The sequence below is a fragment of the Uranotaenia lowii genome, chromosome 2 (assembly GCF_029784155.1).
Source record: "Uranotaenia lowii strain MFRU-FL chromosome 2, ASM2978415v1, whole genome shotgun sequence".
Taxonomy (NCBI): Eukaryota; Metazoa; Arthropoda; class Insecta; order Diptera; family Culicidae; genus Uranotaenia; species Uranotaenia lowii.
The window spans coordinates 275,105,365-275,120,870 of record NC_073692.1 but is presented as its reverse complement, the minus strand read 5'-3'; positions in this window follow the sequence as shown (position 1 = coordinate 275,120,870).

Below are 15,506 nucleotides of genomic sequence, written 5' to 3'. Positions count from 1 at the left end.
TTGTCAATTTTATGATTTTTTCAATCAAGTGAATTTTGTCAAATCAATGAATTATGTCAAATTTGTCAATTTCGTCAAATTGGTCTATTTAGTCAATTTTTTTTCTGTTTCTTCAACTTTGTCAATAATGATTATTAGCTTTTTAGCTTTATATGCATGTTCCAAAAAAAATCCCAAATGCTTCAAACTCCACTATGGAGGGTTTGGTGGCGCTACTGTTTGGTTGTCATCTTCCATTGGCTTCAGCAAGTGAAAGTTCAGATTGACTTCCAAGCCGTCATCGTTTTTCTCTAGACACCAACCCCAACAACAACAACGCAACGTTAGATCTGAAGAGAGGAAGAGAAAAGGGAACAAAAAAACAAGCTCGAGAGCTTAAAGCTCGAGAGGATTCAGTAGCATTTGTCCTATTAGATTTAATTTGCTTTCACGGGCGAAATACTCTCCTGTCGTTGCTGCTTAAGAAAAAGCTTCGTAAGCACGAACGGCACGTGAGAAGATGAGAGGATGTGCATACATCGTCCGCGTACCCGTGTTGTTTTCCCCCTTCTCAGAGCAATCTGTTCCTGAATATAATGTTTGGGCGAAGTTACTATCGCTTTCGTACCATGCAGTGTGGGCATGACGTACTCACCAACGACTTCACAAATTTCGGGATCGTACCCCTTGGTGAAAACCAATTTTATGTTCAAAAATTCGGATCTTCGGTTCCGAAATTTTTGAAATGGTTCGGTTTCAAACTGAACCATTATAATGAAAAAATACAACCATTAGCTGGGAAAATTAGAACTGTCGTCTTCCTCCTACACGGTTTCTGTCACGATGACATCAAACCAGAGTGGGAGTGAAAACTGTCTGTTCTCCCTTCCACACATCGACAGGTCCATACTTTTAGATAGCAAGCGCGTATCTATGACGTCACGTATAATTTGACGTCATATATACGATAATCTTGATTTTAGTGATTGCTGGTTGTGGCTAGCAAGGCCAATTGACACGTTTTTTGGAGTGATGATTTGATGATAATTACTATGAAAATTTATTTTTCAAACTATTTTGTTTTTTTTTTCTCTCTTTTATACATTGAAGAGGGAAAAAAATCAAATTTTTTAAGACAAAAATCATTTTTATTGTACTTCCCAGTTTCGCAAAAACGTGTGGACAAAGTTTACAAAAAATCACACCAACACACACAAATACACTGACATCGTCTGAACTCGTCGAGCTGATTCGATAGGTACCTATAAAGGTATATCTAAGACCCATAATTAATGATCTCCCAAATCGACCGATAACTATACCTTTCTGAAAGAAAGGCAAAAATCATTTTCAAAAATCAAATGATTGTGTAAGTTATATAGAAATCAATAATAAAACAAAAAAAAATAATGAAGAAAAACAAATGCACACTTAACACAGACTTCACAACGACTTTGTCATTCTTTCTAAAGGGGATAGGTGTAACATCCTTGCTCCTGTCAATTCCAAATTTTTAATCCTAAATGTTTTGTTGGTAAAATCCCCATAAGTATACCTAACGGATTTCACAGCCATAAATCAATTTTGTATTTTTGCTTCACGTGCGACCTTTACCAGCGTGCGAAAATAAAATATGTTTATTTTTTTTTTCTTTTTGGCATTAAAAAAACACGACATCATAGCATCGGTGGTAGGTCACTATCAGACTATCGACCGTAATTATTCGCATCCAAATCCCGGATGTAACAAACGCGATGATAAAACATTTTCTTCTAAATGAATCCCTCGATGTATCAAAATCTAAGTGTTCAGAGTAACGGTTAAACGTCGTGATCACGCCGATAAATGCACTATTTGCCCCGTAGTTGTTTTGACAAAGGGGAGTGTCGAGCTGTAAATTCCGGTTCCTAAGTCCTCGAGGGGTTTGTAATGTGTCTAGGCTAATGAGGCCACAGCGGTTCTCGTAATTTAGAAGGTGGAACGGATCGGACCAGTTCATATGGCGTAGAGCATACCGCATGAAACGTCGTTGTAATGCTTCGATCCGATCAGCGCCATTCTGATAGAAAGGGCTCCAAACTGCTGATGCATATTCCAGGATGGAGCGAACGAGACTGCAGTAGACGCTTTTCAAGCAGTATACGTCTCTGAAGTCCTTCGTCACGCGGAAAATAAACCAAAACATCGAGAAACTTTATCAACTATATAGTTTGTATGTGTCTTGAAGTCAAGCTTTTTATGAAGAATCACACCTAAATTTTTGATGTGGTTCACACGAGCAATTAACTGATCCGAAAGGAAATAATCGGCGGAAATGGGGTGCCTTTTGCGCGAAAAATTTATGACGGAACATTTATTGCGGTTCAACGTCAGGCAGTTGTTGTTGCACCAGGTAACAAAGAGGTCGAATTGTCTTTGTAGTGAAGCAGTGTCTTCGAGGCCTTTGATTGCGTTGAACAATTTCAGATCATCAGCGTAGCTGAGTGTTGGTGCGGCAAGCAGTAGAAGAGCGTCATTAAAATAAATAAGGAACACAATCGGTCCTAGATGGCTCCCTTGTGGAACCCAGGAAATAGCAGGAAATTGTCTAGAATATGAATCCTCAGTCCAACGGTCAGTCTTCTTCCGATCAAGAAGCTACGGAACCAGTTCAGTATGCAACCGCAGATTCTAAGACGTTCGACTTTTGCAAAAGCAATTTTATGATTAACCTTGTCAAATGCGGCGGAAAAAACTGTGTAGATTGCGTCACCCGCTGTGAAACGTTCTTGCACAAAGGATGTAAATTCCATCAAGTTTGTGCTACTTGAACGCTTGGGCATAAACCCATGATGGTCATTGGAAACATGCTTCTTGCAGAATGAGAAAATAGGGTCCAGGATTACCAGTTCGAACAATTTTGCAATTGCGCATAATTTGCTTGGGTAGTTTCTCTGGGACTCCTCGTCACCTTCGAGCCGCACAGATGTTTTCATGGTTCAGTCGGTCGTGTGCTTTTTCGAAATCAACGAACACCAGCAGAAGAGAGTCCTGGAATTCGTTGATTTGATCCAGTATTATTCGTAGTGTTGTGATGTGGCTGACTTGAGTACTTTCGCTTTATAGTGTGATGATGTAAACATTTGTGCCGTGCTTACAATCATCAGCTGTCATCAGTAACCATCAATTTTTTTGTTCACAATTGCGAATTGTGGGAACAAACACTAATAATATTTGAGTTTCAATGGCAGAGCAGCAGAATCTTCTACTGCCCGGTAAACGTTTGCTTGCTGAAGAATGCGAACCAAATGATGAGTTTCAACAGCCCGAAGTATTACACACTAAAAAGTTTTTAAATTGTTTTGTACGAATTGTACGAATATGCAAGTTAGTTAGTTAATGATCCCGCGCCGATCCTCCGGTGCATAGGGCCGTGGTAAAAGATCTCCACTGTTGACGATCCGGAGCCAGCGTCTTCACCTGGTCCCAGTCAAGATTCTCGTCTACAGTTCGGATTTCAGCGGCTAGGCTTCGCCGCCACGAGTTTCTGGGTCTGCCTCTTCTTCGTTGTCCTTCTGGATTCCAGTCTAGCGCCTTCCTGCAAATCTCGTTTTCATCTTTTCGCAGCGTGTGCCCAATCCATCTCCACTTACGTTCCCGAATCTCGATTCCTAGCGCCCTTTGATGACACCGGAGATGTAGTTCCTCATTCGAGATCCAGTTGCCAGGCCACCAAGCGCGGATGATATTCCGCAGGCAGCGGTTTACAAATACTTGCAGTTTTCGCGTCGTCACCGCATATGTACACCAAGTTTCACACCCGTATAGCAATACGGATTTGACGTTTGAGTTGAAGATTCGGATTTTCGTTCGTAGAGAGATCTGGCGTGACCGCCAGATGTTTCGGAGACTCGCAAACGCAAATCGGGCCTTTCTGATCCGGGTTTCGATGTCTTTCCTGGTTCCACCATCAGGCGTTATCTGGCTACCCAGATACTGGAAGCACTCCACTTTCTCAACTTGTTGCCCAGCTACCATGAAACTGGAGGGATTTCCTGTGTTGATCTCCATCGACTTGGTCTTTCCGACATTGACTTTGAGACCTGTTGCCTTGGAACTTTCGGTGAGGTCGTCGAGTTTGCTCGAATATGTAAATGAAGTTATTTTTATTTTAATTTTCAAATTATAGAAAATGGCTCAAAATAGCAAAATAAGTGAAAATCAAGAAATCAACTCCTAACATCGTCATATTTTTCTCAACGGAGAGCTCCAGTTCAGTATTCAAAGATCATAGTATTTCACTCTAAAAAAATATTAAAAACAGACATAACAGACGCACTGGAATGTTTAAAATTGAATTCTTGTTTTATGGAAGGCCGCAAATTAAAAATGTACGCCAAATTCGTGTTAAGCATCCCATAATTATGTAAAATACAGGTTTATTTCACATTAAGGGGGGGGTAGGGTCTAATGGGTATAAAAAATACACTATTTTCACGATTTTTTTCTAGAGCTATCGTTCAAACAAATGTATTCAAATTTTTTGCATTATACAAAGCATTGTTAAAAGAACATTTTGTAATTTTTTCGTAGAAAAATATTGAAAAATGAGCCGGTGACGGAGCATTTTCGAGGATGCCTTTTAGAAAACAGGATTTGCGGTGGACACTGTATCTCAGCACAGAATCATCTGAAATTAAAAAATCAGGGCAAAATATTTTAAATAGATGTTTTTCTGGACCCCAGCGTTTTTATTTAACTTAAAAATATTTTTATGAAATTTTTGTGGCTGTTTGAAGTAAAAACTACGATTTTTCACTTATAAATCTGCCATTTTTCACCTGTAAAATCTCCCCAAAGTAAAAAAATCAAAAAAGAAAAACGTTGGGGTCTGGTATTTTATATGTAGAAAATATGTTCCAAATTTGAAAAGAATCGGATAAGTAGTTTTCAAATGGCGATGTCCACGGACTTTAAAAATGTGCTTTCGAGAAAAACGCGTTTGAAGTTTCTGCTCTTGCTTTCTTGCAGTATTAGATAGGAGGAGATATAGGCCTATAACTTCTACAGTTTTGCTTCAATTGACTTGAAAATTTGACACAACATTCTTGAAATGTTTTACAATAAGAAAATAAAAAAATAAAAAAATCGATTTTTTGAAAGTGTTAGACCCTACCCCCCCCTTAACAAGAACTTGTTTTGCTTGATCAGCCTTTGTATGGAATTATCCCACTGTGCGGTGGTCCATTATACCAGTTTCTTCTCATTGTATTACCTGTTATAAGGAAGGTCAAAAACTGATGAAATAAGGACCCAATAAGACGCAGTGCCAGTTTTTTCACTGGATTGGATTTTATTTCGTTCCTTCAATTCTTGTTTAAATTACACCCTATAAAAGATTACGAATACAGGTGCTCTAACACTGGCATGATTTTTTAAGGTTATGTTACTGTTTGTTGAAAAAGCCAAAATGATTAAATGAAGTTTTCAAACACATTACAGTGCCAAGGTTGCCGAAAAAAATCTGTATTTTTGACAAAAAAAATTCTCGAATTCTGCGACTTGATCCTAAAATTCTTTTTTTATGAAGTTCACTGGAAAACCATGCGAACATTAACAAATGGGAAACAACTTTCAGTTTTAATGGACAAAAGTCAATTCACATTACCTTGTTTCCATATTTTTATGAAATGGAGTCAGAAATAAAAAGTCGAAAGTGACTTTAAAATTTAGAATTTACGGAAATCTGTACAAAACTTAGAAAATCTGTGAATTCTGTGAAAGTTTCAAAATTCTGTGATCTGTGACACAGATTCTGTGACAAAATTTTGCTCAAAATTCTGTGATAATACAGATTTTTCTGTGATTTCGGTAACCTTGAACAGTGCTATGCTTTGCCCATCATAGTTTATCGGCTGCATTCATATCCAGAATAGTGAAGTAAAGTTTAAAGAAATAATTGCAAATTTCACGTCTTATTGGTGTTTCTACCAACACGATTTATGTTGGCTTATCATCAAGCGCAATCAAGAGAGCGCTATTATTAGGTACTAGCTGATTTTACCCGGCCTTGCTCGGGATCGCATAAAATATAAATCAAAATGAGTCGTTTGACTTTTCAAAATTTTGGAAGCTTTATATTCGTCATAATTAAAAAAATTGGCGCATGTTTAGCCATGTAAAGTTTGTTAGTCTTTTTAAAGTTTTTTTTTTTTGAGATTATTCACTGTGTTTATCGTTTCCATATTTAAGAAAAACTTATAGGTGTGAGGTTTGAATTTAAATGCATTCAAAATAATTTCCCTTGAATGCTTATTCATCCTATCACGAAAAACATTTTTTCCCCACCATTTTCAAGGAAGCTTGAATGGATTTGGCCTTATTTTTTTATCTTCAAATGATAATTTTTCTTATATCTTTCCTTCCCCTCATCTAATAAAAATTTCTTTTGGAGTTCATCCCTCTTTCAAAATGAGCGATTTCCCTGTACAATGGAATATTCAAGTTTCTGTGCTTAGAAATTTCTAAAAAGACTTCCGAATCTGAGTTTATGAGTACTTTTCCTTAAATGCTGAAAGTTCCACAAACAGTTTTTTGAAGTTATCAAAAACAAATCATCTCTAAACCTGAAGTTACCATTATAGTGATGAGAGAAAAGTTTTATTTAAATTAAATATCAATGTTTCAATTCTTGGGCTCAAACAACCCATTAATTTGGGTGAAGGGTGATCACTGTTAAAATTCTTAGATATCATGTGTTTGAATTCGCTGTACTAAACGGTTCTACCATAAGTTTTCTCAAAATTGGATGATAGAATTGAACACATTGATGACCAAAAATGATTCAAAAGTGACCAATTTAATTGAATTGTATAATTCTAAAAATTTCAGATTTGTTATATTTATTATCTTATCTATTTTCATCAACATATTTTTATATCTCATCTATTTTCTAATTCCCCGTTTAAGGGGGGAGAAGGGTCTAACGGGTAAAAAAACACCATTTTCACGTTTTTTTTAGAGCTATCGTTCAAACAAATGTATTCAAATTTTTTGCATTATACAAAGCATTGTTAAAAGAACATTTAGTATTTTTTTCGTAGAAAAATATTGAAAAATGAGCCGGTGACGGAGCACTTTCGAGGATGCCTTTTAAAAAACAGGATTTGCGGTGGACACTGTATCTCAGCACAGAATCATCTGAAGTCAAAAAATCAGAAAAAATATTTTTAATAGATGTTTTTCTAGACCCCAACGTTTTTATTTAACTTAAAAATATTTTTATGAAATTTTTGTGGCTGTTTGAAGTAAAAACTACGATTTTTCACTTAAAAATCCGCCATTTTTCACCTGTAAAATCTCCCCAAAGTAAAAAAATCAAAAAAGAAAATCGTTATGGTTTGGTATTTTATATGTACAAAATATGTTCCAAATTTGAAAAGAATCGGTGAAGTAGTTGACGATGTCCACTGACTTTAAAAATGTGCTTTCGAGAAAAACGCGTTTGAAGTTTCCGCTCTAGAATTTTTACAGTATTAGATAAGAGGAGATAAAAGCCTATAATTTCTACAGTTTTGCTTCGATTGACTTAAAAATTTGACACAACATCCTTAAAATGTTTTACAATAAAAATAAAAATCGATTTTTTGAAAGTGTTAGACCCTCTTTCCCCCTTAAATTCCCCGACGGTTATCAACGCGTTGAAATCGAAGCATTCAACTTATAGATCAGAATCTTATTATTTTTTCTTTCTTTGTGTGGGATTCCAAAAATATGTTAATTCTTAGATGCTAGAATTTATTAAAAAATGTTCATTCGTTTTTCAGCATTGATTCCTAATAGTTATTCAGCTGAAGAAGACAATTCATTGTTCACTGATCAGTTCACTGTACATTCTTGTAGTCTCTCAAATAGCCGTCAAAGGGCGGTAGAGAGCACTTTGAAAACCACTACAATTCAAGTTAATATATTTCTAACAGGTTTATTGTATTTTTTAATGCGAAATGTAGACTCATTATTTCATCCAAATATATCCACGTGCTTTGAACAGTAGAAGAACAAAAAAAAACCGCCAAAGTTTCCCCTTTCAAATCCTTAATGCTCAGCAAGCATTGATTTGCTGTTCAGTACACGTGAACTCTGAATGGTCGTTTCTAATGCCTGGCCCATGGAGATGGTGAAAAAAAACCCCGCCAAAGGAAACGAAAATTTGTTAGCAAAATGTGTGCCATGACTTTTGGTTTGTGTGAATAAAACCGAAAGTTGTATGGGAGGGTACCTTTTCTTAGGTGGGAGGGGCTCATAACTATTACTAAAACCTTACCCTGGTTCAATTACATCTCTGTGCCAAATTTCAGGCTGATCGGTTCAGCGGTGTGGATTTCTATAAGGTGCATACAAACAAACAAACATATATAGTCCAACTCATCTTTATATATTAGATTAAATATGAGTAATTGCTTAATTCATCCGTAGAATTTGCATAAAGTTCTAAAAACAAGTTAATCTTGGTTTAACGAGTAAGCAGCTCATGTGCACCCATCAAGATAACAAATCATGTTTTATTACACCTCGAATCGACTTCGTTCATTCGTTACAAAAAACGGGCAAACCATTTCCCAGCTTTCATTTATGCAGCGGACCCGAACTAAACCATATCTGTGAGGTCTCCAGTAGGTAGTGGACCTTCAGCTCCAACTCTTCTGACCGGGCAACACCTTTATGCGCTCTTTAAATCGCTGATTACAATCTCATAAAATATACATTATAATAATTTCCTTCTCAAATTTCCATCCTGATCCCCCCTGCTGATTCTTGGTCCCCACGTTTCGTACGTTCAGATATGAAGATTCGATTTGCGAAACAAAAAATTACCTCTCCCAACACTGACGGGCTGGCTGACTGAGTGAGTGACTAACTGACTGATTGACTGTTTTCCCGGAATGTATTTTGCTGCGGCTCCGGTTTCCCGCTCTCCATAAAGCGTCCATTGACCGTGCTCTTACCTCTAAATTTCCCCAATGCCCATACATACATAGGTACATGGCACATGGCGAGAGAAAGAGAGAACGAGGGGGGCTCTATCTTTCTTCCCACTTCCGATGAATATTTATACGCGTGAAAAGGTCGGACCTTATTTATTACCGAGGGTAGTGTTTTTTCGGAACAAATAAGTGTAAAATGTAATTTCACATCGCATCAAGTTGCAAAACCACGCGCAGTACATCATATAAATGCCCGGCCATTACGAGAAAAAGCCCAACACTCTCTTCCCGATCGTCGCCATTCTTTGGCCGCCTTGCTGCTCCAGTCAACAACGTGTTACACAATTCCTTTGCCGCCGCCCAATCCGACCTTCGAGTTCAAGTTGGCGCAAAGTCAAGATCGGCAAAACGGACCAACGAGCAACAATAACAACAACAAGTGGGAAAAAGTCGACTCCCGCCAGGCCAGCAAGTGTGGAGAGGCCTCACAAATAGTGGGCAATTCCAGCCGCCCTCTGCCTCTCAATTCCAGGGTCTCATCCATCGGGAAGATGATGTCCGTCCAACAACAACGACCCAACCCACCCATCTTTTGCGGAATCCAAGTGGTTGTTCGTTCCGAGAGTTCTGGGGTAGGTAGCAATGCAGCAATCGACGTGTGAGCATCTTTTACATCTGGTTTATTGACGTGCAATTAATTGAGTCTGGGAAAGCTGCGGTAATCGGAACTGTCTTAAGCCTCCTCTGGGTTCATGGGCAGTTTTCTCGGGTCTCCTGGGCCGTTGCCGGTGCCAATTGCCATTTTGACCTGCACGCTCTGCCGGGTTATGGTTAGGTGAAATGCCCCAATTATGATCTTTTATTCGAACAAGGAAGTGGTAAACATTATGCGCCATATGAAAATCGTGTTTTCTCTTATTAAACGTTTTTGTTTTACCTGAAAAGCGGGAATTAAAATATTCAGTCACCCCTGCATTAATCATAGGTTGCGTACTGCAGTTTGAACTATTTGAAAGTCACAATTAGTTTGCTGTTATGTTTTATCTATAATGTAGACACAACAAAATAACTTAATCTCAAAAAAACTATTTTTAAAACAAATATTAACAAAACAAAGTCTTCTTAAAAAGATACGTATAAACTTTATTTTTGAATCGATTAAAAACAGAAATAATCGTTTTACTTGCTTTCCAGATTTTCTCTATTCAGCTGCAATTTTCAGCATCTGATTCTTTTCTTTAAAAAAAACCGTAACCGATTTGTATTACATGAACTATGTGTTTGATCTCCATCCATGTTTCGATTACCGAAAAACAGTTTCAGGGAAGTAAGCCTTTGTGCCTTTCAAAAGCATATAATTTTGTTTTCATAAATTTGCAACTTTTGGAGATATGGAACATTTAAAATATGCGATTTTAAAACGTAACTACACAAAAAGTACCATTTAACGTCAAGATAGAAACTTGACACCTGCAATAAAGTTGTGTATTTTTACAATTGTTACAACTCTCTTATATAAAGTAAGACTCGCTTTGAACAAAGTTAAACGAAAATTTGGTTTTTTTAGGATAGTTTTCAGAAAAATGTCTATAAATCTGTTGTTTTAAAAGATAGAGCTTTAAAGTCTTTTAAAAAGTTTTTTATAAATTGTATTGTCTACAAGTTTTCTGAAGACATCATATTGATTGGGAGATGAACTCAAAAATAAAAAAAAAATATCTCACTTCTCACATAACTTAAAAGCATCAAAAGTTAGTCAAAGACCACTATAAAAAAAAACTGAAAAATCTAACTTTTTTATTTCAATAGATGGAGCTTAACTTTATACTACAAAGTTGTAGATTACTTAAAAATATGAAACATTGTTGAATACATCAAAACTCGATCCCTTTTCAGAGCAGAGTTATGAAGCTTTTCTTTTGAAAGTTATTTAAAAGTTGGTTTTTTAAACTTAACTATAGTTAGATGAGGATTAACATGAATAAGTATTTCTAAACATTTGTTAGGGCATTCAAATCACACATTTGCACAAGACACGCAAAACACATCAAATGTATGCTTCTTGTGTTCATATATGAGCGCGTGGAGACAAATATCGCCAACACCAATTTGTTGCACTCAGTTCAAGCTTCAATGTGGTTTATTCGTTTTAAAAATCCACTTGCACGTTTTTGCAATAAGCGCTCGTAGCGTAAAGTAAAAATAAAACTTTAAGTTGCAATAAATTGGCTAGGAAACGTCGTAGAATGTTAAAATCTTGTGCAAAACGTGTGATCTGAATGCCTTAACAAATGTTTAGAACTACTTATTCATGTTAATCCTCATCTAACTATAGTTAAGTTTAAAAAACTAACTTTTAAAAAACTTTTAGAAGAAAACCTTTATAAGCTTTATAACACTGAAAAAAGGTAGAGTTTTGATGTTTTCAACAAAGCTTCATATTTTTACGTATTCTACAACCTTGTAGTATAAAGTTAAGCTTCATCTATTGAAATAAAAAGTTAGAAATTTCATTTTTTTTTATTGTAGACTTTGACTCATTTAAAATACTTTCATGTTATGTAGCCTATTTAAAAGAGCAAATATTCTCAAGCCACTTAAGCGATTACATGAAAGACAGAGGCGCTAGGAAAAAAGTTCCACTTCTAGCTCTTTCGGGCCACTGCACAAAGCGCAGTAGGCTAACAAACAGCACGAAACGATCTTCCTTTTTTTTTCTTTTCTTGTTGGGAAGGAACCAAAGGGAACATCCATAAACGACGTAGCATTTGAGGGGAAGGGGGGGTTTGACTTTGTGTGACGATTTGTAACGAGAGGGGGGGTAGGGGTTCAAGTAAAGTTACGTAGCTTTAATAAAATATATCTAAAAAAAACCAAAATTGTTTTGAGTTATTTAAAAGAGGACACGAACAGACGATGGGGGAAAGCTGCCCAACTATTTCATTGAAATCCAGAATGGAGATAATTTGGACCAACGCAACTGATTGAATACTTAAATACTAGCTATCTTGTTTGTTGAAAGGTAGCTTGATTTTTTTTTGACTGATTGATATGCTATGCTTTTTCCATTTATAGCTTCTTTCCCTTTTTTTGTTATTTTTTGTATTATTCTTGCAAAATTCTGATGATAAAAGTTAAAATTAAAAACCGATTTTTTAAAATGAGGGGGGGGGGGCTATGACTTTGAGACGAAATGCTACGAGGGGGAGGGGGGGGGAGGGGTATAAACACTCAAAATAAAGCTATTTCATTTATGGATGTTCCCAAACCAACTGAGTTGCTTGTGCGCTGGTCCTCTATACAGGATTGCCAACATTTTTTTTCCAAAATTCAGGGAAAATCAGGCTAACATTAAATAATCAATCTGAGTGCCTTTTTTGGTAATCATTGTAAAATGTTGTGGTAATGATACACAGATCATAATTCTTTCACTGTCAATTCAACCTTAAACGTGATATTTTTTTGACTTCATGCCTTTTATTCATATTTTCTATCAACAGTGTTCGGCATCGCTAATTGAAAAATTAGCGGCGCTAATTAAATCGCTAACTCATTCAAATTTAGCGATCGCTAATTAAAACCACTAAATCAGCTGAAAAAGTTATCGCTTCAAGTTTAAAGCGCTAATCGCTAATCGCTAAATGTTGACTAACAATAACGTAAACAGCATGGCCAGAGGATGGATTATTGTTGCATCTCAATTCGTTTGCTCAAAATCTTTACAAATATGGTGGATTATTTATTGTGCCCAGTCTGATGAAATGCAAAATTCATATGAAGCATTGCCAAACGTGAATCTATAAAAACTAAATGAAATGGAAATCCAAATTCATTCAATGGCGAATTTATCTTATCTTTATTTTACCTGATTTGAAATACCAGTGAAAAACTGTATTGTGAAAAGTAAATATGTTATCCACTTCAAACAAGTTGTAGAAAGTAGATTTTTCCAGCACGATTCGTACATGTATTACGAGACTTGCCGGGTGGGATAGTCACGTTGAAATCTAAAATAGAAAAAACTTGGAAATTTGGAAAAGCCTTTGAAAATCCATCGTTTAACCTAAAAAGCACATTTCAACAAATCACCACATGTGGACGACCATGCTAAAGTCACGTAAAATATTGATCAAGTAGGCCGTGGACTGTGCTTTTGCAGGCAAAAACAGTATCGCAAAGTTGACCTTTTAGCTATGAATTACATAAAGGATGTTTTTGGGCTTGTGATATAGCTCAGTTGGCAAGTCTGTTGTCTCCACTTTCGCTTGAAACGCATATTGGTGTAAGAATGGTACCCGATGTCTCCTTAACTTGTCAAACGACAAAAAGTTTTCTTCTATCAGTAATAATTCGTGAATTTGAAACTACCCAAGCAACCAAAAGTCGCGTTTTTACTTAACTCCGAACTCCGAAGTTCACATTTGGCTGAAAAAATGTTTAACGGGAACTTCAGGTGACTCTTGTCGCGTAAAAGTTACTCAGGAACTTCTATCGCCCTTTGAAAGGATAAACTATCGATAACGGAACTTCTAAGCGCATTTAATGGAACTACTTTCAAGAAGGTCGATAACGTTCGCGTTACATTCTAAAACGTACCATTAAGATACTTGAAGGTGTTTTGAAGAACCTATATGGCAATTCTAAGCGACATGTCAAAAATGTCTTTCAAGAAGGTCGATAACGTTCGCGTAACATCCTAGAACGCACCATTAAGATACTTGAAGGTGTTTTAAAGAACCTATATGGGATTTCTAAGCGACATGTCAAAAATGTCTGTCAATTTCATGTCATGGTATTTGTTTTGTTTATATCTGTACTGATATTTACAAATGGAATTAAAGATTTTTACGAATTTTTCTTATAAATGTTAAGATATTCGAATAAATTTTTGATGATGCGAATTATTGTTATTATTCATATTGTGTACTGAAAAAGTCCTTCAAACGACATAAGGAACAAACTATTGACCAACCTATTCCTTCATCTCAAATGATATTGAGTTTAAATACTAATTATTACAATGGCAATGAACTATTGCTGGATTGGTCGAGAGGCTGGTGAGTTTCATTGCAATCTAGAGAGCAGCGGTTCAATTCCCTAGGCGTGTAAGCAGCTTTTGTAATCAAAACAATATATAATTAAAACCAATGAGATAGACCATGATAGACCGGCAACCTAGCAATCTGACATCTGGTTGTCAGAGCAATCTGTCAATCGGATTTTTTTTTCGGCGCGTAGAAGTTTCTTGACATTCTCTTAGAAGCTGAATAGCGTTCTCTACAGCCACCTAAACGAACTTGAAAGTAGCTTTAAGAACTTAAATTTTGGGCTGATTAGCATTCCCTTCAGACACAAACGAGAGCTGATTAAGCTTCTATGGAACCTTTTTAAGGGAATTCTGGTTGCTTGGGTAGTAAATGGAAGTTAGTGGTCTTCATTTAGCGGAACCAAAAAATAGCGGAACTTTTTAATTCGCTAGCTCGATCAAAATTTAGCGGCAAAATTAAACCGCTAACAAAAAGTTATCGGACTAACAAGCGATTAGCGGATTAGCGTTTTTGTGCCGAACACTGCCTATCAAAGATAGACCAGCAATCGCATGTTTAACTGACGAAATATGGCGTTTTTGAAATATGTGATTCAGTAGTGTTTGAAAATTTAACTTTTTTCGCTCGTTCTATTCAAACTGTAATATTTAAAATACCAATCAAAGCCTTTTGCAAAAATTCTTTATAGTAATTCTAGCGAAGCTGCGTTTCAATGTTGAAAAATACGAACGGAAGTTAGCCGCCGACCGTGGCCTAGAGGATAGCATTCCAGTCTTCTAAGCCAGAGGTCATGAGATCAAGTCTTGGTCACGGCAAACATAGTACTCTTTCTGTGGGTTGGTGGTGTTTAGCATTAGTAAAATGCTAGCCATTATATCCTTGAAAGATGTACGCTTAGTCTTAAGTAGAATTCAGATCTCTTCAAAGAAACATGAAGTTTCACTGAGATCCTATATGTGTGTGTTCGTTTTTAAGTTTGAAGATTTCTTTAAAAAGATTTGGTGATTTTTTCTTTCATTAAGCATGCTGGTTTTTTTGTTTATGTTGATTTTATCATTGGATTTTGTTAGAAACGCATTCCTAATGCACACAAAATGGATTAGAACGGAAATTTTAAGCCACGCCTGGATGGTTCCTCAGCTATGATCAAATCCTTAAAATGGTTTTGGAAAATATTACACAGATAAGTTAAACGTTCCTTTTAGGAGCACCAACTCAAATGAGAAAGTATGACTGATTATTTCATCCCGCCCGGTTAAAGAAATTCAGAGCTTTGAGATTTGAACAAAAATTAAAAAGATTTCAAGGCTGGAAAATAAAAAAGGATAGCAGTAAAACTAAAAACTATAATCTTATTATAAAGAATTTGAGATTTGAGATTGCCATCAAATCCAAATGCCGCAAATTTCAAACGCGTGCTAATCAATAAGGGCCATTAAAAGCTTGTGGGTGGTGTGTGTTGCAATATCTTATGTGTTATATGTTGCATTAGACTGAGTCGATTGGGGGAATTTTT